This window comes from Oreochromis aureus, linkage group 22 (genome assembly GCF_013358895.1).
Source record: "Oreochromis aureus strain Israel breed Guangdong linkage group 22, ZZ_aureus, whole genome shotgun sequence".
Classification (NCBI taxonomy): domain Eukaryota; kingdom Metazoa; phylum Chordata; class Actinopteri; order Cichliformes; family Cichlidae; genus Oreochromis; species Oreochromis aureus.
In genome coordinates this window covers 8433459-8457450 of record NC_052962.1, presented here as the reverse complement: position 1 = coordinate 8457450, position 23992 = coordinate 8433459, and the positions used below count along the sequence as shown (strand labels likewise).

The 23992-nt window shown below is 40.1% G+C and overlaps 1 pseudogene; it reads right to left on the bottom strand.

The window, feature by feature from the left end:
* Positions 1 to 23729, bottom strand: part of LOC120432746 — a 34730-nt pseudogene extending 11001 nt beyond the window's left edge.
* Between the last annotated feature and the right edge of the window lie 263 nt (positions 23730 to 23992).

The following is a 23992-nucleotide window of genomic DNA, read 5'->3' as shown; positions in this document are numbered from 1 at the left end:
GGAAGGCGGGGCCACCTGAGGCCAGAGGCCGTAACACACACCTTGGCTCGTGTGATTAGGTAGAGGATCAACAGGGGGTTCATGACTCTCTTGGGGGACACTCCCCTAGGACTTAAATCTGGGACTCTCCACCATTTGACCCTAGAACTGAAGAAGCCTCTCGGATGAGAGGTGAAATGTCTTCAAGCAACTTGAAGAAGTCCAGACGCTTTTCTTTCCAAGCTCCTTAGACTGCGATGACCTGGATGACCGAGAACCTTCACAGACACAATACTGTTGTTAAACCCTTCAAATTAAGCCTCATACTCTGTACTTCTGCATGTAAGTGTAGACAGAGGCTGCTCAGTTCACTGTGGTGGTGTACAGAGGTAAAATAATTTTTAAGAAAAAGTATAATTCTCTGTAGACTTGTGAGCATAACTGCATGTAATATTACATATTACATTTGGTTATTTTGGGTTGTCTTTTCTTCATTCATTTTTATTTTTAGAAAATCAGCTGATGTTTTAGGTCATATGTATATAAAAGTATAGAAAATTCAGGATTCAAACAGATTCTTGCAGTTGTACATTCAAGCTGTATTTTCCCGTACAGGTATTTGTCAAAATCATAAATGTTAAATTTAAGAATTTTTTATCCAAATACAAGCTAAATAAACATATTTCGTCTGTAATACACATACCTTTGAGTAAAGAACCGGATTAACCACTGTAAATCATAGATTTTGAATGGAAAAAACAAAAGATGAGTGGTGTTGTCCAAATTTCTATAACTGTGTGGGTACATCACATGGTATGTTGTTTTGTTTCCAACATCTCTTTCAAAGCCTTTTGTAGGGGCACGGTTTATTCTAAATAGGATAGAGAATATATTGTACACATTCATCATGTATTCTCTGATACATATAAAGTAGAGGTAATGCATGCATGAAGACTTTAAAAGGTTTAAAGCTTTTACTGTGTTTGTGTTTTACTCTCACCTTATGACAATATCATGAAAGTCTATCAGTGGTCCATAATGTGATCCATTGAGATTGCCAGAATTCCCAACCACAGCACAAGTCCTGCAAAGGTCAGGGCTGGATCTTGTAAAATTGACTTTGGTTGGGAAGATCTGAAACACCTTGTCCACTATTTTATTATAGAAACCGAAGTTGCGTCTGTCATACTGTATGCGCTGACATAACAAAAGTATATTTTTTAACTTTGTAGAATAGAATGACAAACACTGTAACACATCACCTAGAAATTACTTAAATTGTTGATTTCATTAGCTATTTTGTAAAACCAGATTAATCTGAGAGTATAGATTATTAAAAAAAATATTTTTCCCATTAGCACTGTACATAGAGTAAAAAGATGACAATCACTTATTGTCTTTGAAGTCAGTCATGATATTGGAAAAGGTTTGACTCTGTTATGCAAAATAAATTTGCCTGTACAGATTTCTCGAATACATTGTATAGTTTCTTTTGCTTTTTTCAGCAAAATATATTTAATATATATATTACGTGTTTCTGATAAATAATTCTAAATAAATTACAATAAATTCAAGTGTCTCTCTTAAGAGCAACTGAAATATAAATTATAACTTCACAATTATGCGTGTTCTAAAATATAAAAGTTGACATTTACCTTCCACCAGTTAAATGTATCCTCTGAGATATTGTTTGTGGGTGATAAAAATGGCTCAGGAGATTCTTTCGTACGTTCACTAAGCCATTGGTCATATTCCATTAAACATTTGTTGCAGGCACAAACACTTCCATTCTGAGGGAAGAAGGAATCCTGGTACACAGTTAAAATCCATGAAGCTCTAGAAAAAACTCCAATGGTAGTGACGCACAGCAAGACAAAGAAAACTAATGGTTTCCTTGGAAGCATCTTCGCACCCTGATATTCTTGAATGGGGATCTGATCCATACTGTAGATACATTAGAAAACACAGGAATTACCCATGTGACAACACGTGATCATGCAGAATCACATTATCATTCAGAAAACAAAACACTTTTTTACTGCAATGATATTCAAAATACCTCAGCCTGTATTAAACTCTATTCATATTCTAAATGACAATGTCTACAAACATTTTTGAACTGAAGGTAACAGCCACACCTATCTTTTACTTGTATTGAGTGAGATGCAGAGAAAAGAATGGAAACAACACTGTTTCTTTCCTTATCATTTCTTTGTGTGTACTGTGTCGGTCTGCTTGACTCTAACCAGATTGTTGTACCCACTCCGCTGGTAGCTATGCAACAGCCACCTTATTTTTTTCAACTCTTTGTGTTATTTGAAACAAATAAAGAAACTTTAGTTTGTCTGTGACTCAAGATCACAGTTTGTTCTGGTTACTCTGCTCCTAATCAACCAGTCCCAGCCTGTATGTCCTCTGTTCACTCTGATAACAGTCAGCCACTCATCTCCTATACTTCTCCGGACTCAGTCATTCTCCTCTGACATTCATCTGCTCTCCAAATCTCATTCCCATCTACTAATAAAACTGTCTTTGAACCAACATTTATCTGCTCTGTACGGTGGCCTTGGGAGGCCAAACGGACTGCAACTTAAGAAAACACCAGCAATAAGAAAAATGCTGCAAAAGCATACAAAACAAAACAGAAATAGGAAAAACGACACCAGAAATAGGAAAAAACAGATTTCCAAAAGCACAAGGAAGGTGTTTCTGGGGAGACAATAACCCGACGGACCAGTTGAAGGAACCAAAATATGCTAAGAATTGCGCTGGGAGACACTTATGAGACGTTGAAGATCTATCGGTTTTGTGAGGAAAGAAAATATGAGAGGTAAGTGTGTTAGCCTAACTATTAGCCCAATAATCCGTCATCAATATTATATGAATCATGATAAAATACAGCTACCATGATTTGGGTTCCTGCAACTGCTCCATTGGGTTATTGTCTCCCCAGAATGTATTTTGCTTATATTTCTTATCAAATTACATTAAAGAAAGCAGCGATTCATGCAATGCCCTGGCATCCTTAAACTGGTGCGTTAAGTCATCAAACTGTGATTTAACTGAATATTTTTTATCGTTTTTCATTGGCTCTTTAAGAGATGTAATATCACTTTTCATTTTGTTTACATGCTTTTTTTCAATCTGCTTGGATGGTTTCAATTTTGTTTGCAAGTACTTTCTCAGTGAGAACAATTAATCTTTTATTCTTTTCAGGTTTCCCAACAATAGATGCAGTTTGAGATCCACTCATTTTAAGCATTCAACATAAGGAGCATGGCAAAATCCAAAATAAAAGCAACAGCTATACCTTCAAACTCAGTGGGTGGCTATACTTCAAGAGATAGATGAGGTCATCCACTAATTGCGAGGCTGGTCATTCGATCCCCGTCTGCTCCAGTCTGCTTGCCAAAATATTAAAAAATTTATTAACTAGTCATTTTGGTGTAAAAAGAAAATGTGTAATGTCAGAAAATCTGTCATATTTTAGTGTGGTTTAAAGTTTTTCCCCAGATATATCTCATGACCTCTTTGAAAAAAATTATCACTGTAGAAACTGCCCTTTGTCTTCATGTGTTAATTGCCGAGAAATATTTTACATTAGCCAGTTTAAATGGCTATAGTTGTAAAAGGGAAAGATAAATGTAAATAGGGAAATGTCTTTTAATAAAGTATTTAGCAAACGAAACATGTCTATTGACCCCTTTTTTTTTTTTTTTTAGTTTTTTACTCTGTTACATCACATGCAATGCTTTCTTATTTTAGGATATTACATTGTGAGACTTTTTTTTATAAAGGGTGTCCAGTTTGAGGAATAAGTACAGTTATGTGTTTAGGTGGTTTAAGTATTGATGGAAACATGCAGTAGTTTAGCATTGGTTAAAATACCTATAAAGAAAGGTAGATTTCCAGTCATGATTTAACTGTTGTTCTAATAAAAAGCAACTGTGCAAAAGAGGTGGAAAATCAACACCATAGCTCAACAGTGTTTCAATATCAGAATCTGACATTGTTTCAATGTCAACAGTATTAGAAAATACAACGTCGAATCAATGTCAGGTTTCAACATTGATTCTACATCAAAACCTGACGTTGTTTCAACATTAAAAATGGGTGCAAGAGTGACGTTAGGTCAACGTCACACTTCAACGTTGATTCAATGATGTCGCCTGATACTGACTCAACATTGTTTCAATGTTTCCTTGCTATCTGGGTATTATTACGAATAAATGCATGTATATTTCTAGCAAGCTGTTTGTGGCACAATCTATCAGGAGGTGGGATGGCGTGTTTTTTTGTTGTTGATTTTTGTCATTTCATTTTTTCGGAGCAGCGGGGCGGGGCTTTGATCCTCGGGACTCCCCGACACACAGGCGCAGCATCAGGCGTTATCAGCCGGGGCTATTTACGGAGCGGCGCAGCTGTCGTCTGGTGTTGGAGTTATGTGTCACCCACAACTACTAATGTGTCAGCTGTGCTTAGTGTCCAAGTCTACGACGGTCAAGGGATCCCTTTTTGCCTGTCTTCCTTCCTTCAGCTTGCCCCCTTTTCTCTGGCCGCAAAACTCCCCCCGTCCGCCTGCACCGCAGTCAACCCGCACTGCCATCAACCGGCACTTGAGTAGCCTCAGCCACCAGCTCCACGCACCCCCTGTCCGAGGGTGTAAATAAACGTGTAACAAGTACGCTCTACAACTCTATTCCTCGTGTAACTATTGTCTTCCCTCTCACCGTGGCCGTGCACTAGCCACTTCTCTCTTTCCTTCCCCCGTAGAACGCTCGTGCATGTCCGCCAGTACAGTTTTCTCCTTAAGAAGTCAGTATTGCAAAACAGTTATCACAAAATACTACAAACCTATCCTAAAAGTTTTGACCTGTTCCCTGTATTGAATTGTTGCAATATTCTTTCAATGTAATTAAATCTGTTTCACTACTGCCAAACGTGTCTGTATGATCTGCTACGTGGATCCACTCGAGTTATTCCTAATATAACCTTGGTTTTTTTTAAGTATTAATTTGAAGGAGGACATGAGAAACCAATTTGCAATTGGGTAGAAACTGTATTTTATTACACTGACTAAAAAGTATGTCTTTGGACGGTGGGAGGAAGCCGGAGTACCCGGGAACCCACGCAAACACGGGGAGAACATGCAAACTCCACACAGAAAGACCCCGGCCTGATGGTGGAATTGAACTCAGGACCTTCTTGCTGTACGGCAACAGTGCTAACCACCGTGCTGCCCTCCCACCGTCCAAAGACATGCAGTTTGAGGGGATAGGTTAATTGGATAATCCAAATTGCCACTAGGTGTGAATGTGCGAGTGAATGTGAGTGTGAATGGTTGTCTGTCCCTGTGTGTTAGCCCTGCGACAGACTGGCGACCTGTCCAGGGTGTACCCCGCCTCTCGCCCTATGACAGCTGGGATAGGCTCCAGCACCCCCCGCGACCCTGAAAAGGATAAGCGGAAGCGAATGGATGGATGGATGGATGACTAAAAAGTACAAGTTAAAAGAAGTTAACAAAATTGCATATAACAAAATTAACTAAATCAAAGAACAACTGTACTTGGAACTCAAACTATCAGGTTTTACCAAAGTCAAAAATCGAGTTGTACCAAAGTGTGTGTGTGTGTGTCTGTGTTTTCAGTTTTTATTTAATGATGAACAAAACTTTTACAGTTGAGTGTTTCTGAAGTGGTAAGGACGACAGTGGTTCAGGGGGTTGGGACGCTCATCTACCGGAAGGTTGCTGGTGTTGTCAGGTGTTGTGCCAAAAAGTGATTGTCTGCCAAAAACGGATTTCCGGTATTTGCCAAAAACTGACTGCTTGTATTTAAACTGCTATAAGTAACTTGTTGGGCTATAATATGTGAAACATATGTCAAATGAATCCCTCATGCATGACATAAAGTCATCTTGAGCCACAAACAACATTTGTGTAACAAGGTAGAAGCCGCAATCAGTTTTTGGCAGTGACTTTTATATAACCTTTATTTATGCAGTTACAAAAATCTCATTAACATTTAAAATGTCTTTTGTAAGAGTAAGATGGCCAAGAGGACAGCAGAAATGGCAGCAAATATTACAATAGTTCAGTAAAAATATTTTACGTGGGGATAAAGGACCGGATTGGTTATAATGTAAGTACAATAACACAGAGATGTAGATACTTGAAAAACCGATAATTTTTTAATTCTATATATAACCCCTTTGTAAACCCTGTTCACTGAAGTGTATTTACCAACATACGTAAAGATATTACACATAAAAAAACACACAGAAACATTGGAAATCAATTTTTGGCAGGCAATCACTTTTTGGCACAACACCCGGTTCGTTCCCCAGCTCTGTCTGTCTTGGTCGTTGTGTCCTTCACCCTACCTACTGCCTGCTGGTGATGGCAGAGGGGCTGATGACGCGATATGGCAGCCTTGCTTCTGTCAGTCTGCCCCAGGGCTGCAACTGCAGCTTGCTTCCACCAGTATGTGAATGAATAGTGGAATTGTAAAGCGCTTTGAGGGTCTCTAAAATCCATTATTATTATTATTAAGAAAACATAAAGGATACAACAATCCGTTAAAAGACTAATAGGCAGTGAGAACATGGAGAGATGGAACAATCATAATTGTACAAATAAAAAAATACATACACAATAATAAAAGAAGATATATAAAATAATTTTTAAAATGAGCTATGAAGACCACTTTTCACCACATAATCTATAACGGTGGGAAAAGCTAATTTGTCAAGAAAACTATTTTTGGGAGAAATCACTTTGACTTTCAGATGTCTACAGCGTTTCATAAAACTGTTAAAAAAAAGCCTCATTTGTTTATATACAAAGACGCAATTAAAGTCACCTCCTACTGTGATGTTGTAACTGTTAGGATTGGACAAAGTAGTGAAAAGCTTTGTGAAATAAATCCTAGCCATCCCAATCTGGAGCGTATACTGATTTTAAAATAACGGCAGTTGAGAACGAGTGACCCCGAACTATTACAAAACGCCTTGCTGGGTCTGAAATTATTTCCTCTGATTGAAAAAGCACATCTTTATGTACCAAAATCGCAGCGCCCCTGGCTTTAGCAGTAAAATTGGAATGGAAAATCTAACCAACTCACTTTTGTTTTTTGAGTTTTATCTGACCATGTTTCAGATGTCTTTCCTAGAGAAAGGCAACATCCACGTTTAACTGACGAAGATTATCGTCATTTTTTTGTCTCTTCACCATATTATAAACACATTTTTCATTTAAAGAGACAAAAGTGATTTTTGCTTTGTCTCATGATATTCACCGTATGGACATTATGAGTGCTAATATCTCACGGAGAACTGGAATCAAGGTAATGTGGAAGAATGACTGCGAATGACGCAATATCATAGGAGCATTAAAAAAAATGAACTGAAAAATGATTCTGCAGGCTTTTGCAGTCTGTAGTCAGACCCACTAAACACTTTATACCTCCTTGAACTAAGTTATTAACATGAATGAATGAACTAAAGACACAACAGTCACTTATGGAATGAAACATATAATAGCCTTAGTCTTTCGACATGCAAGAGGATTTTCTTCTCCCTCTGGTTCTTCTAGAGGTTGAGTTGCTTTCTTATTTGTCTTGCCCATGTAAGAGTTGAAAGGCTACGCGATGTTGGCAGATATTTAACCTCTGAGGACCTGACGTCCACATATGTGGACGTTTTGGGTTGTCTAGACCAAATACTAAATTTTGCTCTACAAGGGCCTGATATCTACTTACGGGGACATTACACTGCCACTATTCTATCAAGATTTAAAGAGAACGTCCTCACATGCGGATCTCATTTTTCTCAGAAACAAAAGTCAGGTAAAAACAACAACAAAAAAAACCAAAACCCCCAAAACGGTGTTTCTTTGTTTTTGTTTTTGTTTTTGTTTTTTTTACATTTATCAGTTCCCAATCAGCCAAAATAGCAAAGAGAAATTAAAAATACATGCCATGAAAGACTTCGTGTCTTAAGAGGTTAAAGTTACTTTCTCAAGGATTCCAAGAGAGCTCTCATGGTTTGGTGCTTACTACTAAATTATACTTTTGCTTTGTTTCAATGTACATTTATAATTCTGGAAAAATTAATATTTTTGACTTATTATAAAAGCAATTTTACAGTTTCAGTCAAATCATAAATTATAGTCTAAGTAAAACTAATAAATTTAGCTGTAACGAACTAGTGTATTTTTTTAAGTTGGTTTAAAGTAACATTTTTTCAGTGTATTAATGTACCTATCATTTCTTATTAATTCAATTGTGCTCAAGTATACAGTGATAAGTCTTTTTATGTCTTACAAGAAATTTAGCTCTCTTAAATTTTTAATTAATCCAATAAAAATACATATAACCAGTCACAGATTTATGGAAGCACACATATGACTTTATTGGCTAAGTGTAAACAGCCGCACTTACCAACAGAAAAGTTCAAGATATCCTCAACAACTCACTTTAGGATTGCTGTGATCGGGAAAAAAGTCAGCTTCACCAACTAGATTAATTCATATCAGACTTGTTTCACAATGTTTTATAGCCTCTTCCAGATTAAATGGATGTGGACATCCGGTGTATGGACAGCTGATGTAAACAACAGACTGACAGCCCACACTCAGCACAGCTGAATAGTGGCCAGAATTGCTTGTCTTACAGTGGCCACTGTAAATAGGACTATGTACTTGAATTGGGAGGGGTTAAAAAACAGAATTGATTTGACTGCGATCTATAATCTACCAACATCTAGGGGTGAGATTTACATACTGTAACTTTAAGGGCAATCCTACACGGGTGGGTCTTAAGATCTGTGGATAGTTTTGATACCTTTAAAAAAACAAAATAGAAAAAAAAACTTAAGTCCAATGCAAGTGAACCAAAACCTCTAAAGCACAGTTTCCTCTTGTCTTTCTAGAACTATGTACAGTCAAGAAGCACTGATGAGTTGATCTGAAAGACCTAGCAGTTACATACAGTTGTGGGTATCGCCACTGATTTCTATACCTGATTCAGTTCCAATTCACAAGGTCCCTATTTGATTCAATTCAATTCATCTCTATTTTGATTCAGTCAGAAATATTATCATTCTGATAATTTATTAGCACATATCCATACATCTATGCATAAAAATAAAGCTGACAGTTGTGAGACTTCATCCGAGGTGTAAAACATCACAGCAGATGCCTTTGTGTCAAAGTAACTGAGCATAAAACACAGAAAAACATAAAGGAGATTTTCCTGTCCTGGATTTTTATAGCAGATAACCCCCTTAAAAATATTCTGTAGTAGATCAAAAAGTGAAGAAAACCATGAAACAGCATATGAACATTACCTGATGCTGCTGGAGTGAAGCAGAGCAAAGTTACAGAGGTTTTGTTAGAGACGGAGCTATGTGTTTTGCAATTTGGCAAGATTTGTAAAAGTTTTTCTGAAAAAACAAAACAAAAAACCCAGTGGCCCACAGCGCTGTACACAACAGTACACTAGTGCGTAAGAAGCACTGTCTCGTAAAACGTGAGTCAGTGGCTGTAGTTGCATCATAAGGTTTCAAGACCTGAGCTCAAAAACATGTTCCACAAGAATACTGCTAATAATAAGCTAGAACGGTTGACAGTTGCCACTGATGATTTTTAGGGACTTGGTTTTATTAAATTAAAAACAAGATACAACAAATTCGAATATATTAAAAAAAACAACCATCTCAATGCAGCTTGAATGCAGAAGACGGAATGATTATCACTTACCAAGAAGATCGATTTAGTCTGGATTTTTCTACTAAAAACACATTGTGTTTTTTTTGTAAAACTATTAATAAAACTGTTAAAAGTGTGTGAGTAGCAATATTACCAGCATATAACCACAGCCATTATCATAAAATGCACAGTGAAAGGGTGATGTAGCTTCTGCAGGGAATCTACACACTTTGAAGATTGACCATAACTTTAAGGTTTCACTTTGTGGCAGGCAGAATATGGACCAAAATGCAGGTCTTTACAGACTGAGGGCTTTACAGACAGAATGTAAACATAAAGGGCAGCATAAAGGGCAGCTTTCATGCAAAACGTTTTTACATTGTAGAAAAATCCACAACATATACAGAGCAGGTAATCAAAAACAGTAGAGAACACAGGGAATGCAGAACAAGGAAAGACACAACCAAGAAGGGTGAATGTGACAAAGGAGGGGAGACTAGGACAATAAATACTTATGATAACAAGGGAAGAGGGAACAGGTGGGAACACAGTTGAGGGTAACTAACATAATCAAAATGGCATAATGGGAAGTTAAAATAAACACAAGACGTAACAATAACCACAAAAGTAAATCACAAGTGCAGTGTTCACTTAACATATAACAATTGTGTAGTTATAGCACAGAAAGCTTAGGTTGATAATCATAACCTTACTGTGTGCAGCTGTTATGCATATTTATTTTTTCCATATTAATCCAAAAAGACAACCTAGCAGAGAGTGGGTGGAAAAGCTGATGCAAATGTACTGATAATAATGGTCATCAGGTGTGTCAGCAAGGATCCAGAACCGGAGCTCAACCACACCTCCAGAAGTATACACACATAATAAAGTGTAAATTCACTTTCCCTGGAAGGGTGTTCTTTTCTTTCTCATTTGACAAAACAAAATTTCAAATGTAAATAAAAAATGAGTTTCAAATCTCTCTCTGGCTAATTTATCTAATTGTTTCTTTTGCAGGTATCACTTATTTAGAGCTCGAAGATGTTAACTGATTAATATTCAATATCTCAAGTGAATTCAGACAACTGTTAAAAAAAACGTTAAATATGAATGCAGTCTGATAAATGAACTCTGCATCTTTAAGATGTTTTGAGACCAAATTATGTTGCTGACATGTTGCCAGTTATGTTAATTAACTGCAAAATGTTCCTCCAGGTGTTTCTTTTAGTACCACATCTGTTTCCAGCTGTTTTCTCAACCCCAATCCCATTTTTTTTAACATACGCCTGTCATTAACTTTAAAATGTTTAAACATGTATGGATGTGGTCCCTGGGTCAGCTGCAGGGGAGTGATGGTGCAGTGAGCTCAAGGTGCAGTGCCAGGGTGGTTGGAGAGACAACTAATAAGGCTTCTCCCCTTTTTATAGTGAGGTCGGAAACCTCAGGAGGTGTGTGAGACAGCTGGAAAGCTGACTGACATATATCCTTAAAACCACAGAACAATAAAACGAGTGTTGAGTCAATAAAGACTATTAAGCAACATGGAACAGTGTGATTCATGCTGAAATTCACAAGTATCTCATATTGCCACTGATATTAAAATACAAGGGCAGAACACGTTGCGTAAAGGCTGCAGTTAGCCCTCACCCGTCACATCCCTTAATCTCTGAATTGGCTGTGGTTTAATAACCTTTTCTTGAGACGGCGGGACCGTCTCAAGAAATTCTCGCCATGGGAGATTTCCAGCTGGAGCAGTCTCATGATGACACCCTATGCTCAGCCTTTGACCAAGTGTTAGAAATTGATGGTCACCTGAAGCTGTGCAGACCTACCCACGCTTTGTATTATTGAATGATAGGTTATACGGAGTGAGTCGTGGTGCTTGCACAAATGAAACACACACTCAGTTGTTGGTGCCTAAAAGCTGCCGGGAAATGATTTTCCAGGCGGCTCATTACAACCCTTGGCAGGGCATATGGGATATGATTTTATTGGCCGGGTATCCGAGGGGATGTGCACCAGTGGTGCATGTCCTGCCCAGAATGTCAGCTGGTGAACTTGCCAGCAATTCCAAAAGCACTTTAGCGCCCACTAACATTAATGGAGGTCCCAATTGAGCGCATTGGCATGGACCTCACTGGGCCGTTTCACAGGAGTGAAACGCAGCTATCGCTTTGATTACTTCTGGTGGATTATACAACGCGATACCCGGAAGCACTGCCACTATGCACCATTTCTGCAAAGAGTGTGGCACTGTTTCAGGTCATCTCCCGAGTCAACATTCTGACTTGTGGTACCACTTGGGGTAAATACTTTCAATTCAATTCAATTTTATTTATATAGCGCCAAATCACAACAACATTCGCCTCAATGCGCTTTATATTGTATGTTAGACCCTACAATAATACATATAGAGGAAAAACGCAACAATCATATGACCCCCCTATGAGCAAGGACTTTGGTGACAGTGGGAAGGAAAAACTCCTTTTTAACAGGAAGAAACCTCCAGCAGAACCAGGCTCAGGGAGGGGCGGCCATCTGCTGCAACTGGTTGGGGTGAGAGAAGGAAGACAGGACAAAAGACATGCTGTGGAAGAGAGAGAGAGAGAGAGATTAATAACAGGTACGATTCAATGCAATTCAATTCACTATTAAAATATAGTGAGTGAGAAAGGTGACTGAATAAGAAATATTCATGACATCATGGGAATCCCCCAGCAGCCTACACCTATTGTAGCATAACTATTGGAGGATTCAGGGTCACCTGATCCAAGTGAACTATATGCTTTAGCAAAAAGGAAAGTTTTAAGCCTAATCTTGAAAGTAGAGATAGTGTCTGTCTCCCGAATCCAAACTGGAAGCTGGTTCCACAGAAGAGGGGCCTGAAAACTGAAGGCTCTCCCTCCCATTCTACTTTTAAATACTCTAGGAACAACAAGTAAGCCTGCAGTTATAGTACCATATTACCATAGGGCAATATGGTACTATAAGATCATTACGATAAGATGGGGTCTGATTATTTAAGACCTTGTATGTGAAGATCAGGATTTTGAAGCACATGGTATGAAGTCATTATACCATTCTACATCTTAAAGAGGAAGGCCAAGGTAAGTGATTAAAAAAGGAAGCAAATTCATTCATAACTTGCATGGCACTTCACACAACTTGTTTATTGTTTTGTTTCTTATTCTTTTAGGCACAACATACCAGTTATTCAGCTTGACTGACATGCAAGACTTTAGGGTTTAGTTGGATGTCCATTCTCGAATGTTGTCAGTAAATGTTCAAACACTGTGCAACCAGAGGATACAACTAGGGTTTGTGGACCACGGAGCTTTTACTAACATTTCAAATGTTGATCTTGATCATCTCGTTACTGAGATTCTTACAAAAACCCCTGTCTCAGGAGACTCCTACATTACTGGTACAGTTGTGTTCAAAACAATAGCAGTCCAGCATGACTAACCAGATCAATCAGTGTTTTTGGTATAAATCATATTATTACATGGCAAATAATTTTCCAGTAGGTGTAGTAGAGTCAGATAAACCAACAGACCCAACATTCATAATATGAATGCACCTGAGTCTGTGTAATTGAATAATTAAATGGAAGGGGCATGTTCAAAATAATAGCAGTGTGGAGTCCAATCAGTGAGGTCATTCATTATGTGAAGAAACAGGTGTCATTCATGTGGCCCTTACTGAAGGATGAAGCCAGCACATGTTGCACATGCACATTTTCTGTAAAGTAATTGAAATATTGATACTTTTTTCTTCATGTTTTGATGTAAAATATAATGTGCAAGGTTCCCAATGAATGGAAATAAAAAATATTATACTGATTTTGAGCTTTACTCATGTTTTAAAACACGTTGCTATTATTTTGAACACAACTGTTTGAGAGGAAGAGGGATCACAGTTCAGTGGTGGCATGTGCAAGAAAGTTTAAGAACATTGGGGCAGGAATTCAGCAGAGGGTCTACAATATCACTGTCCCAAATCAAGTGTGGTATTTTCTTTGTTTGTTTTTCTATTTGATTGATGTTAATTATCCCTACATTGCAGTAATATAATATTTTATTTGTTATAATGAACACATTTTTGTATGATGTCTGGGTTGAATTATTGTTTATGTCCAGAAGTATTCCACATGATAGAAGAAGTACAATGTCAAAGTCATAATTTATTTTGATGTACATCCAGTGTCATCTTCATAATATATTTCTTCTTATGTCAGGGATATTGACCCAAACCATACGTTAAATCCAATGGGGTTTTCATTTCATGGAGGAGTGGATGGTAGTGGTCACTGCATTAACCACCTGAGATGCTGCACAGATAACAAAGCATGAGCTGCTATGCAACTTTTCCAGAGTGCTGTTGAGCTCTTTGGAGTCCCACAAGATGTCAGGAGTAATGCTGGCATTGAGAATATTGATATTGTACTATTTATTTGGTATATGGCTGAACATCAAGGTCCAAAAAAAGGAAGCTTTATGGTTGGCAAAGTGTATATAATCAAAGAATTGAAAGATTGTGGGGTGAATTAAACAGAGTTGGGTCAGCATACCTTAAAGACCTTTTTCTCTTTATGGAAAATGTTTGGATTTTAGATGTCCCACATCATATTAGGGCTCTTCACTGTGTATACCGTCCAAAAATGAACAGATCCATGAATGATTTTGTAAATCAGTGGAACCACCACAGTCAAGGACAATGGGAAAATAGCTCCCCACTGCAACTGTGGACAGTTGGAATGTTGCAACTTCCTCAACATCACAGACTGCTCAGTCATGTGCACTTCAGACATAGTTCTTATGATCGCCAGCAGTTGACTGCTGACTTGAAGCAGATCAATCCCCTGAGTGACGATAGAAATCATCGGATAGCTAAAACATGTGGCATGAAAAAAAGTTCCAAGTTATTAGTGATTTTGTGTGGATTATAAAATGTATTTTAGTGCCAGACACAAAAAATTGTGAAATATCATGTTGAGAAAGTTCCAAGGCTATTATTTATCAAAAGGTTGATAAGACTGGTTTTATTCCCATATTCAGTTGTGTCATTTAAATCACAAAGGTGGGCAAATAAAGTGTTTAAAATACACTTTTCTTTGATGACAAACCATAATTGTCACAGTACAAAATGTTAGTTTATGTTACATATCATGTTATGATGTAACAATTTCTCTCTGTAGTGGCATATAGTATGATGATCATATAATGTTCATATTTCAACCTTTGATGAAACCAGGTCGACAAAACTAATGTCAACTATGTCTGTTAACAATTATAGATAATTTTGGTGGCATTGTTGAAGATACTGTCAGTCCCCCTTTCAATATGTAGGGTTACGGTAATACTTTAAAAAAACAAAAGTACCTGAAACACAAAACGTGACTCACAAAGCTGTATAACTTCTCTCTGCATCCAGTGCTTACGTTGGTTTTAGCACCACTAACAGTTCACATTGTCTGGAATAGTGGGACACAGTCCCACTGAGAAAATGGTATTGTGATGGTCTTCAGTAAGGTTTTGGCATTCTCTGGCTCCCTACACGGGTGCTACATAATCCAGTGTTACTATGGGTCATATCAGAGAACACAGACAAAACATGCCATATCGGCAGGAAAACAGACTACAATCCAAAAAGAAATGCCTTACATTTATTAATGCTGTTGGGGGGCTGGAGCCTATTCCAGCTACCATAGTATGAGATGCAGAGTACACCCTGGACATAGTGTTAATAACATTAACAAGAAACAAGATAATAATAAAAAGGATACCCAAAATAGAAAAAAACTAAATCACCATGTCTGCAATTCTTGAGAATATACATCATGCTCTTCCAAATCCTGGTGAATTCCATATTACAAAATCCATTTCCGATTTGAAAGTGGTGTACACTGCACAAATTGGTATATGAAGGATATTTTCACAAGTATTGGCCGTGGGAAATCTGCAGTTAGTGAACTCAAGGCTTGGCTTTGGAGAAAAACTCAGGGTGAAATGCTGTCACATATAGTGCAGAAAACAAGAATATCTTCCAAAGAGATATAACAAAAAGGTGCACAGGTCTGCTGGAGGACATACCAATCTTCCAGTGTTATGCAAAGATTGTAACCACCAAGACTGATCAAGCTGGCTCTCTGTGCAATTGCATCTTGCAGTTGTGATTTATTATCAACCTGTAACATCTAAAATCCATACCAGGAAATTAAAATAGTAAATATTTGACTCTACTATTTAGAAGAAGATACACAACTATTTGCTTCAGTGTTTAGGTAGTACATTAACCTTTGAAACCCCCCATAACCCATCAGGAGTCTGAGGTATTAAGTTATTAAGCTGGAAAACAAGTCCAATCATTAAATACTGAAATTTATCATAGTCCTTGAACAAAAATGTGTGATGTTTTTTAATGAGAAAAATGATAAAATTAAATTTAAAATTAAGGTATTTTGTCAAAATCAATTAATTTACTCCTAAATAAATCACCAAAGTGTGTTGTTTTTATATAAACTGGTGATCATTGCAACACTGTATGGGGTCTCTGGGCCACTAAGTAACAGGACCATAACCTGACACACAGATTTGCATTTCTGGGTATTATGGCTTCATATACGTACATAATTTTCTTAGGGATTAATAAAGTATTCTGATTCTGATTATTCTTAACAAAAGACATTTTCGAGTTCTTCCTTCTGGTAGCCAATAATATGTTTAGTCTTTTACCAGAGAGGTGCAGGATTTTTAAATGTAGGGAAAAATTAGCCTAGAGTCAGTAAAAATGTGACACGAGCAGAAAAGACCTACACTGAAATCAAAAGGGCCGAAGGAAAATGCTCACTGAATGCACCTGTGACCTTGTTTCTTCATCAGTAATATGGTCAGTGTTGACCATTACATTGTCTAGACCCTTTTGACGACACCCATACAAGAGTTCAGACAAAAAACATGGACTCTGTTCCCCATGGCCAAATGATATTGCCATGATTTTGCCAGCATAGAAGTATCCATTATCTTTCATTGCTGTTATCAAATAAAAAAAATAAAAAAAAATAAAAAATTGTCCACACAGTTACATCTATTTAGTTAATGACACAATCATTGTAATTTTGCTGTGCATCACCATCTTAGATTTTAAACCAAACAATTAAGATGAGACTGATGTGCAACCTATCAATGTATTTTACCCAAAAAATTGCACTAGCTGATTAGGGATTAAAGTCAATTTTATACATAAACCACCATCTTTAAGATTGTGGCTTTGGACAAGTAATTGTTAAGGTTGGCTGTGTACTCCTGTATGAGTGGGTGAAATGAGTCCAAAAGCCAGGGGAGACCAGAAACCAGTCGCTGTAGCCGGTTCGCTACAGCACGCTGAAATTCCTCCCCTGGATGATTCAGCCACAGGTCACATAATTTTTCCACTGAATAAATTATATCCTCCCTGAGCTCATCAGACGGGGCGAGTGCTGCTGGGTCCATGTTCTGGTCGCGTCGTTCTGTTAAGGTTGGCTGTGTGGCAGGCAGGCAAAGAGGAGTGGTGGACCCAAAATGCAGGACTCAGACTCAAGGGATGAACTCAAAATACTCAGCTTTATTCGCTGGCACGGGAAAACGAGCATACAAAGCAAACTAAACTAAACTAAACTGGGAAACAACATAAACTCACGGGAAACACAGGGAGATCCACACAGCATGAGGGACGACGCAACACTGACTCAAAGAAACACAGGGTTTAAGTACACTGGGAAGTAATGAGGGGAATGAGACACAGAAGGAGGGCACAGCTGGGAGAAATCAGAACTAACGAGACAAGGAAGCAAAACCAGATACACTAACATGAAACACGGTCTTTCAAAGTAAAACAGGAAACATAACACAGAGCCGCGAACTTAACAAGGGGATACAGCCGACAGGGGAGACAGAGCAACTATAGAACACAGAGACATAAACCATAAGACGGAACTCTAAGAAAGAAACCAAAGACTAGAAAAGATAAATAATATAATAAACTCAAAAGCCCTGGGTCAACGACCCAGGCATCCTAACAGTAATTGGACAAGCTAACACTATTTTATGTATTATTTTTGATACAAGGAGTAAAATCCTTTACAGTCATTCACAGTCTGTCAGTCTGAACTCAAGGACCCAAAGACCTCACCAAATTACATTTCTTTCTGTTTCGCCTTTACTACAGCAGCCTTCAGTTGCTGCTTGTTTGTGGGTCTCTCTGCTTTCGGTAACTGAAAAGCATGCCCTATTGGACTGAGATGAGGTGACTGAGCTGGCTATTGAAACGCTTAGGTTTCTTTTGTGGCATGCTTTAGGTAATTATCAATTTACATTGTCCAATCAGTTTTGCAACATTTGCCTGAATCTGAACAGATTGCCCTTTACAATTCACAAATCAGCAGTGATATCGCTGACAACACTGGTGGCTTGGTTCCACTGGCAGCCATACATGCATGTCTTTGCCATTGGGCCCAGGCACGGCTAATGATGTCAGACTTAAAGACTAGATAGCAAGGGACCACTGTATAGGCGGCTGGACCAAGTAACATGCAAAGATGCGTATCCGCCTCCATGCATGGAGGAGGCACTGCCTGCACTTGGTAATGCATGGTTGTTCTCAACCCTGGATCTGACCTCTGTCTACTTCCAAGTGCTCATGAGCAAGGCGGACAGGGAGAAAACAGCCATCGCAACACCATTTGGCCTGTTTGAATGGACGCGGATGCCATTCGGCTTATGCAACGCTTCAGACACATGACAACGGCTGATGGTATGGTGCTGGCAGATCTCAGTTTTGATATACTCCTTGTCTGCCTTGATTACATTATATATACAAGGGGTGTCCAGACATTTGTTTAGACTGGTGAGTGCCAGGCAGCATTGGGCGAGCCAAAACAGTGCTTGTTGTCTGACCTCAGGACTTCCAGGCCATACTGGCCACAGATGTCTCTGTATACTATGCCGGCCACTTGGTTATGCGAGCATCTTGTACTCTACTGTCATGTGCTGGATTTTCTCAAGGGCATCTTTACACAGCCTGCATCTGGGGTCTTGCCTGGTGTGGTAGATACCCCAGACCTTGTTCTTACCATTTAGCTGACTCTTCAGGACTTACCTGACCCTCTGCAGGTACTTGGTGGTTGCAGCGTTCCTAGCAGGATCTTCATGGTTCCCATTTGCTTGTGGGATTCCCAGGTACTCAGTGTCTGCAGTGTTGCTTTCTGGTAGTTTGATCCCCTAAGTTCTGACTACCTTCATTCTCTTCGTTACCTCTGACTACACTTCTTCATTCCAAATAGCATTCCAGTGTCATTTCTGTAGATCCTGATGGTGTGGATTAGTGAACTGATGTCTTGTTCAGTCTTGGCATACAGCTTGATCTCATCCATGTAGAGGAAGTGGCTGACTAATTCTCCACTGACAGGTTGGTCAGTCTGGTCTTGTGGTCTCGGGCCAGGGCTTCCTGCACAGAGCAAACATACAAACATGAGAATCCGGCTTCACTAACACTTAGTTCAACACTCAGGTGAGGACTAATGGACTTCCTCTGTCATGGTCCTGGGTCGTTGACCGAGCTTTTTGTGTTTCCTTTTGGTTTCATCTTGGGTTTGGTGTTTATTCTGATTTTGTATTAGTTCTTTGGGTTTGGTTGTCGTGTTTATCATCCCTATCCGTGTCTTCCCTGTGTGCTCTGTTCGTGTCCCCGAGTTTTGTGTTGTTAAACAGTCTGTGTGCTTCCTGTTTTACTTTGTAGGTCTGCTTCTCGTTACATCCATTAGTTTCAGCTGTGTCCACCCCTGCATGTCATCTCCTCATTACCTGGTGTGTATTTATAATGTGTGTTTGCCTCTGTTCATCGTCGGATCGTCTGTGTTTCTCTGTGTAACGCCGTGTGTTCTACGTCTCTCTGCAGTCTCTGTTCTTCGTCCCATGTTCAGGTCTGTTCTTTAGTTTCCTCCAGTTTAGGTCTCGGTTAGCTTCCCACCGTTCTTTGCCTGTTTTTGTCACTGCCACTTCTGTAAATAAACGTCACTCTCATCACCAGTCAACTGCCTGCATTTTGGGTCCTTTTCCTCCTACACCACACGGCTCGCCCCGGCAGCCGTGACATCCTCCATCTTACATAGCAGCATGAGAATCATATGTTCATAACAGGTGAGTTCATCAAGTGTGGGAAACCAGGACAAGTCCTGCAGTTAGGTGTTCGCACACAGAGAAAAAAGACAAAAACAAAGAAAAGTAAGAGACAAATAAGAGGGTAAGACAGCATGGGAGTACTAGAGGAACATGAAACTCAAATAGCTTCTCCCCACAGGCCATTAGAATACTGAGTAAATAAAGCACCACTGCCCCTCTCCCAGACAATTATGACTGTTACTGCAATATGTTTTTAAAAATTATTAGTATGTATTGTCACACTAAACTGTATAGACCTGTTTTGCAAGCATCCACAAATATAAATAAATCAAAACAAGAATGTTTACTAAGAATATGGACAAATGGTGTTCTCACCCACTTTGTCACAGTGGGTATGCAAGTGAAGAGCAAGACTACATCGAAGGACACCATCTGAATTCATCTGAATCCAGGGTAAGTTTCTGGACCTTGTTGGTGAAGTCGGTGGAGTTCTTGATGTGGTGTGGGGTGTTCCCCACAAGTGGTGCTAGGATGGTAGCAAGGTGTTTCGAAATGTTGTAAATAGCTGAGTTTATGCTACTGACAATGGGTCTGAGTGGAACACCTTCTCTGTGGATCTTAGGAAGTCTGTAAATGCAGGGTATGGCATCCCCTGTGTAAAGGCAGTGATATGTAAGGCGGTCAATGATTTTGTGCTTTTAAAGGTCTTGAAGGCAAGCTATAACTTTCTTTTTGTAGCTGCTTGTGGGGTCTCGCTTTAAGGCTTCGTAGGTATTGTTGTCACTGAGGAGAGCAGTGATCTTTGTGTGGTAATCCGTAGTGTTTAGGACCACAGTCCACCTTCCCTTATCCGCTGGTAATATAGTGATGTTGTAGTCATTGCTCAGGGAAGCGACGGCCTTCTTTTTTTGTGTTGTGAGGTTAGACGGAGGGACTTTGGCACTGGAGAGGGTGGCTGAGACTTTCATCCTGATTTGGTCTACTTCAGTCTGTGTAATTTATTAATCCGTATGGCGGTTACTGTGGCTGTGATGAGGTCCACTATGGGCAACTGTTGAGGAGAAATGGCAAAATTGAGTCCTTTGGCTAACACTTTCTTTTCAGGTTGAGTGAGATTCTGGTCTGAAAAGTTCTTCACCTATTTTTCCTGACTGTCCTCAGGTGTGTGTTCTTCTCTGAGTTGTGTAGGTTCAGAATGAGGAGTGACTGTTTTTGAAAGCAAGGTGTGGAATTTCCTGCGTTGTCTTTCTTTTCCTTTAGAGTGTTGGGCCCGCAGAGTCTTGTCCACAAACTTGTTAACCTCTTCTAGGATGGGAGAGGGGAGAAGGGTTTTCAGGTTCTGCAGAGTCTGGCTAATCTTGCTCTGGTGGACATCTATAGTGAAATGGACTCGTCTTGTCTGTCTGTGAAGGTTCTCATTCATCCAGGTCATCGTAGTCAAAGGAGTTTGCAAAGAAAAGCGTCTGGACTTCTTTAAGTTGCTTGAAGACGTTTCACCTCTCATCCGAGAAGCTTCTTCAGTTCTAAGGTCAAATGGCCGAGAGTCCCAGATTTAAACCCAGTGGGAGTATCCCCAAGGAGGGACAAAGGACCCCTGGTGATCCTCTAATCACATGCGCCAAGGTGTGAAAGCGGTGTGGGACCCTAATCAGCCAGGGTTTCGGGTGAGCTCATTGTGAAACCTGGCCCCACCTTGTCATGTGAATTCCTGAGGTCAGATGGCCCAGGATGTGAGTGGGCGTTAAGGCGTCTGGGGAGGGAACTCAAAACTGGATTATAGATGGCAGTCAAAGGAGTTTGCAAAGAAAAGCGTCTGGACTTCTTTAAGTTGCTTGAAGATGTTTCACCTCTCATCCGAGAAGCTTCTTCAGTTCTAAGGTCAAATGGCCGAGAGCTACCTCCACAGGACAAGACTCAGCAGTCCATCTGCATCTTAAGGATAAAGGTCACTCTTTTGAGGATGCCAATGTTCACATATTGGACAGAGAGGACAGATGGTTTGAAAGAGGAGTGAAAGAGGCCATCTATGTCCACTGTGAGCGACCATCTTTGAACAGAGGCGGTGGTTTACGACACCAACTGTCTGCCACCTATAATCCAGTTTTGAGTTCCCTCCCCAGACGCCTTAACGCCCACTCACATTCTGGGCCATCTGACCTCAGGAATTCACATGACAAGGTGGGGCCAGGTTTCACAATGGGCTCACCCGAAACCCTGGCTGATTAGGTCCCACACCCGCTTTCACACCTTGGCGCATGTGATTAGAGGATCACCAGGGGGTCCTTTGTCCCTCATTGGGGGGATACTCCCACTGGGTTTAAATCTGGGACTCTCGGCTATTTGACCTTAGAACTGAAGAAGCTTCTCGGGTGAGAGGTGAAACGTCTTCAAGCAACCTAAAGAAGTCCAGATGCTTTCTTTCCAAGCTCCTTAGACCAAGTCAGGTGACCCTGAACCATGTCTTAGTTATGCTGCAATAGCCTTAGACTGCCAAGGGCTTCTCACTGAGCATTCCATCATCAGTCATTTCTTTTCTGTTTCAGGCATTCATACACTGCTACTATATTGAATTATAAGCAATTATTAAACTCTGACTCTCTTTTTCATGCTGAAATTGAATTTTTCCTTCCTGCTGTTGCCTTGAAGAAATAGCTGCTAAACATGAAAGGTACAGCCAGCAGTGGTGGACTTCAGAAGGAGTAAGCACAGAAACTACAAGCCCATTATAATCAATGGAGCTCCAGTGGAGAGGGTTCAGACCTTCAAGTATCTTGGTGCCCACATCTCCTCAGATCTGACATGGTCTGTCTACATTCAGTTCCAGTCCAAAAGGCTAGGCAGCGCCTGTACCACCTCCGACAACTGAGGAAGTTCGGAGCCTCGCCAGTGATCCTCAAGACTTTCTATGCAGGTGCTGTGGAGAGCATCCTCACACAAAACATCAAATCCTGGTTTGGGAACAGCTGTGTCAAGGATCAAAAAGCTCTTCAGAGAGTGATCCGTACAGCAGAACACTGCTGCAGGACTGCTCCCCCCTCCCTTCAGGACATCTACACCAGGAGACGCAGGACTAGAGCAGATATTGAAGACCCATCCCGGCAACAATCTGTTCCAACTTCTGCAATCAGGCAGAAGGTTCCGCACCATTTGGGCAAGGACAGAGAGACTCAAGAGGAGCTTCTCTCCAAGCCATCCTCGTCCCAAACCAGAACACGCCCCCCACCTCCCCACCCTCTGTACATTTTTAGATCTTCATTCAAAATTTCCAGATTGTCTATTTTATTTAATTTATTTGATGTACATAATTCACCAATTTGCTCTATACAATGCTACTTAAATTTTTTTTACTGCACATAATGACCCCCTGTATATATTCACATAATTTGTATAATGTTCTCTCCCTTTTGCACAGTCAAGGAGCGTTTCAGGATACATTTCACTGCGTGTTATACTCGTATAACTATGCAAGTGACAAATAAAGAATCTTGAATCTTCCACCAGCACATTTGGTGATTCATCCATAAACATTCAAAACATGATAGCAATAGAGGCGGTGGTGTCAGCATCTAGAACTCCAGGACTGGATTGATTGCAGGAAATTGAGAATTTGGCCACTCTGATCCGGTCCTGTCTGCCACCCCCACCGGCGTTCCCCAACGACGTGGCAGGGGAGGAGGTCCGGAGCGTTCCGGTGCCCATGCCAGACACATGCTCAGCCACCTGCGAGCCCAGCTGACGACCATGCCTGCGACGCCGCCATCACTTGCCACAAAGTCGCGGCCGGCCCCCAGAACTGACACATCCCTGTTGCTGGCCCAGGGGAGGGGGGTGCTGACGGTTTGGGCTGATTCCCTCTCCCGCTCGCGGGGCGTGGCTGTGCGACACATCCGCATCAACTCATCACACCTCCTCTGCCTATAAGAGCGAACTAGGTTCTGAATGTTGTTGGTGGTGGTGTGTATGTCGGGATCTGAGCATTAAGCTGAAACTGTGTGTGTTATAGCAGTAAAGAGATGCTGAAAAGCATGGAAATGTGGACTGGTCTGCCGTGTGATGTTTACAGGCACCTTCAAGTAACTTGTATCTGTAGTGAGGGAGGGGAATTGATAAGAATTGAACATTATCAATATCACTTAGCAATTTGATTCCT